This window comes from Peromyscus eremicus, chromosome X (genome assembly GCF_949786415.1).
Source record: "Peromyscus eremicus chromosome X, PerEre_H2_v1, whole genome shotgun sequence".
NCBI classification, from domain to species: Eukaryota; Metazoa; Chordata; class Mammalia; order Rodentia; family Cricetidae; genus Peromyscus; species Peromyscus eremicus.
Window position 1 is genome coordinate 20272909 of NC_081439.1, and position 4741 is coordinate 20277649.

The 4741-nt window shown below is 40.3% G+C and overlaps 1 pseudogene; it reads left to right on the forward strand.

The window, feature by feature from the left end:
- The first annotated feature begins 2913 nt into the window (after positions 1 to 2913).
- Positions 2914 to 3796, forward strand: LOC131899726 (F-actin-capping protein subunit alpha-1-like; annotated as a pseudogene).
- Positions 3797 to 4741: the final 945 nt, after the last annotated feature.

The window sequence follows — 4741 nt, forward strand, 5'->3', positions numbered from 1 at the left end:
ACGCAACCTAAGTCAGAAGCTCATTTTTTAGTAAAAAGGGGGGACCTGTAGGGCCCTGGTCTCCTCCCATATTGAGTAAAGCCATTGCCTGCTTGCCGACCTTGACCAGATGTCCTTCCTATGCTAATTCCCTGCCGGTATCCACCCTCCTGAATGCTTTAGGGAAGTTCCTTGTTTGTGTATCCTGCATATTGGGCGTTAACAGCTTAGATGCAAGAATGTAGAACATTCAGTAGCAAACTTCTGCCCTCCGGGGATCCGCCATTGTGCTGTAAGCCTGTATTTAAGGTTTCCTCCCTCTTTCAATAAACGGCATTTGGCATTTGGCATTTGGCATTCAGCTGAGGCAAATGACCCGCTGTCTCTTGTCCCTTATTTTTTAATCCACAGCCCCTCGCTCGGACATGGTGAATGGGTGACAGTAACGCGGGCGTTACCGTTACACATTTTCTTAATTAGTGAATGACCAGGGAGGGGCCAGCCCATTGTGGATGTGGTCATCCCTGGGGTAGTGGTCCTGGGTTCTATAAGAAAGCAGGCTGAACAAGCCATGATGAGCAAGCCAGTAAGCAGCACTCCTCCGTGGCCTGGGCATCAGTTCCTGCTTCCAGGTTCTGAACCTGTTTGAGTTCCCATCTTGACTTCCTTCAGTGATGGACTACAATTTGGAAGTATAAACCAAATAAACTCTTTCCTCCCCAAGTTGCTTTGGTCATGGTGTTTCATCACAGCAATAGTAATCTTAAGACAATCCTAAAATTATCTTTAAATAGTCAGGTCTTCACATAGCATTGTAGATTTTAGAGCAGTGGTTCTTAACCCTTTGGGTTGCAACCCGTTTGGCAAACCTCTGTTTCCAAAATTATTTACATTATAATTTAAAACAGTAGCAAAATTACCGTTATGAAGTAGTAATGAAAAAATTTCATGGTTGGGGTTTACCACAACATGAGGAACTGTATTAAAGGGTCACGGCATTAGGAAGGTTGAGAACCACTGCTCTAGAAGATTTGTGTCTATGTATACAATAGCAAGTCTTACTGAGAAAGGATTTATGTATATGAAAATTTTCGTTGAAGTACATTCATAGTTATTATATTTATACTATGTGTGTATCATCACACAAGTAAACATGCATATCTTTATTTTAAAATACTTCTGTATTCTCCCTCTGAATTTGGAAAACAAGGAGTGTAATATATTGTTTTTCATTTCTTAAGAAAGAAGTTGAAAAATACTAATGGAAACCTTACTTTGATCCCTTCAAAACTACAGTTAGGAACAAACAGGATCCAAGGATAAGAGTTATTTGACAGGCTTTCTTAGAATTCGTGCAAAACCGACTTCTGCTGACCCCCAAAAATTCATCAAGCATACACAACAGGACCCTTGTACACAAGATAATATTGATATTCAAGGGATGTACTGAAGTACAAAATCATGGGTGGATTTTGGTGTCTAATTAAGCAGTTTTGATGTGTAGAGGTGAGCCAACATGAGGTTGAAGATGTCACTGTAGACAATGGCAGAGCTGGGAAGGGCAAATACCACCAGAAGTTACCTGTCACCATCACAATAGCTGCCTCTGAGAAAATATTCAGAGTAGGTGTCCATGAAAATGTATGGGGCAGGCAGCAAAAAGAGAAGAAAAGATGAATATGGGATGGTGCTGGAGGAAGAGACCATGAAAGAACAAAGTGTAAGCCCCTCGAGGCATACAAGTGTCAGGCCCCTTCCCTGAGGACTTCTTACTGCCAGGTTCCATCCACAGGGCACTCTTAACTGCCCTAACAACTGGGCCTTGCCCCCACCCTACAGAGTAAAAAGCCAAGCTCTGGACTTGATTGAAATCCCACTAATCCCCATCCTGGATAGCTTCACCCTGGAAAGCTCTGCCCCACCCCAGCCCCTAAGAAAAGCTAAATAAATCCTATCTTTTGCTCAGTTCTCTGTCGTTTCTCTCCCTAGCAGAGGCAGCCACCCTTCTGTTCCCCCCCCCTTCCAATAAATCTCTTGTATGAGGTTTGTCGTACTTTGTGACTTTGTGGTATTCCTTGGCTCCTGACTGTCAGGATACCTTTCCAGCTGACTAAGAGGTACCATTTACACAAGGAGAGAGGAACAGGGGAATAATGGAGTAGACAGCGTGGGGTCAGATAGAGGAAAGTCAAAGTTTGGGAAAGAAACAAGGGGCATCACTGGAAAAAGAACATGAAGGGAGAAATGCAAGATGGCAGATTTAGAAAGAGACTAAGATAGATAGTAATAAAATGATGATAATGAGAGTAGGTGGGGAGAGCAGTGTGGACATTGTTAAAGGAGGGGTAAGTCCTGTGGGGGACACACATTTAATCTTAGCACTAGGGCGGCAGTGGCAGACAGAGTTCTATTAGTTCAAGAGCAGCATGGTCTACATGGCAAGTTCCAGGCTTTGATGAATTGTAAAAGGCATTATCTTTTCCTGTTCACATTAGGGCTCAAGTTTCCAAAATGAGGAGGGCTTGCCAAACAAGAAATGTCACAGTAAAACCAAGATGGCTGTTTACTGGAAGCAGAAGTTGTAATCCTAAATCCAAACCACTGGAGGTAAGCAGTTTTTCCTGCTCTCCCCCAAATCAAGCGAGGGCTTTGCTTATCACAACTAGATCCATAGTAAGAGGAGGGAGGCCATGCCAAGGAATCAGCAAGACCAAGACCAGAAAAGCAAAACACGGGCTTCCATGCTGCTTTTCTCTAGTCTTTGAGTATCTTAGCTAGAATGAATAGGCTTAGCAAACACATTGTTGCTCAGTGGGATTTGAATTTCAGACAAACCATAGCAGAAGAAATACTTTCTAAAGCTATCCCTATCCCAAGCAGAGAGAAGAAGTGAGAAATGCAGTACTTTGAAAACAGCTAAAGTGAGAAGACAAAATGGCTGACTTCCAGAATCAGATGTCTGATATGGAAAAGGTATGTATTGCTTCAAAATTCATCATCCATGCACCCCCAAGGGAGTTTAAGGAAGTTCTCAGGGATATTTGGCTGCTGCTTAATAATGACAATCTTCTCAGAGCAAGGGTAGCATAGGCAATTGCCCAATATAACATGGATCACTTCATACCTGTTAAGATACAAGGTTATGAAGACCAGGTCTTAGTCAGAACATGGTGCTCTAGGTGACAACAGATTTTTAGATACAAGAAACAAAATTTCCTTTAAGTTTGATCACTTATGAAAAGAAGCACATGACCCCCCCAGCCAAAGATTGCAGACGGAAGTTTAAACTCTTGGAGATATTCCTGTGATAGGGCTTTAAGAGCCTATATGAAACAGAATTATTCTACTGGCTTTAGTATAGTTTATGCTAAAACTATGCATGGGCAAAAGATCATTATTGCATGCATTGAAAGCCACCAGTTTCTGCCCGAAAAGTTTTGGAATTGATGTTGGCCATCAGAATGGAAGCTTACCATCACACAACCTAATGCCCAGGTAGTTGGAGTAATCAAGGCTCACGTGAATTATTATGAAAATGGCAATGTTCAGCTGGTTAGCCATACAGATATACAAGAGTTATTAACTGCTTTCAATGAAATTCAAGCTGCCAAGGAATTTATTAAAATCATAGAGAGCACGGAAACAGGGTATCAAGCATCAGTTAACGAAAACTATCAATGTCATGTACAACATTCAAAGCCCTGTACCAACAGCTTCCAATTACACCAAAATCACGTGGAACAAGCTACTTGCTTACAAGATTGGCAAAGAACTTAACACACTTAAAGAACTGAACATGTTTAAAGGCCAACTGTAGGAGTCTCCAGTACTTGGGAAAAAAAGGACCGAACAGGGTGTGCCCATACAATAAATAAGTGATAAACAAATGAGAGTGATACTTTCATTAAGAAATTTAGGAGATCTAGCTTCATGAGATACTGCTGAACCTATAGCACTGTTTTGATTCTTTTGTGTGTTCTCTGTCTTGTAGTTTTCTGTTATCACTGTATATGTGTATATATATATTATATACATATATATATTATATATTATTATAATATTCACAAATATTATATATATTTGTGAATCTCTTTTTTAAGTCTGCTACATTTAATGCCAAGGAGATCTACCCTGAAGTCATTTTACTGTTTAGAAAATTTCCTAGGCATGAAGTTCTGGTACTGGTTTATCCAGATAATCTGTTCATTCCCTTTTATCTCTATGTTTTAAGGCACTTCCAGTGCTTCAGTCTCTTTTACTGATCTACCAACTGCTAAATAGGTTACACTACAAACTGCAGCTAAGTACACAACACATTTCTCCTTCTTCCTCCTTGTTTATAGCATAGCATCACTATAGTTTTCAGACATTTGGATTAGGATATTTTTCTGGTCCATGTTGGGAGGCAAGGGGAGTTTCCTGGAAATTTCATGGCAGCAGCTTCTCTGGGGACTTATTTTAAACACAAGAGATGAACCACATCCCCTGCACATAAACATTTACTTTTTTTCATTCCCTAGTTGTCTCCCCCCATCTAGTTCCATTGTAGCTATAGATGATGGTATTTTTAGAAGTGCTTCATCCATTTATGTTTCTGTTTAATATTCAAAAACTTCTGACATACTGTGTATGTAGTAGAGTATAAAACTTGAATAATATAGACATTAAAAGAATAATAGGTACCTGTGCTTTAATGCTCTCTGCCAGGATTGTTCTATAAGCAGATGAATCAAACACCTATGTCACTTACAAACCTGGAATA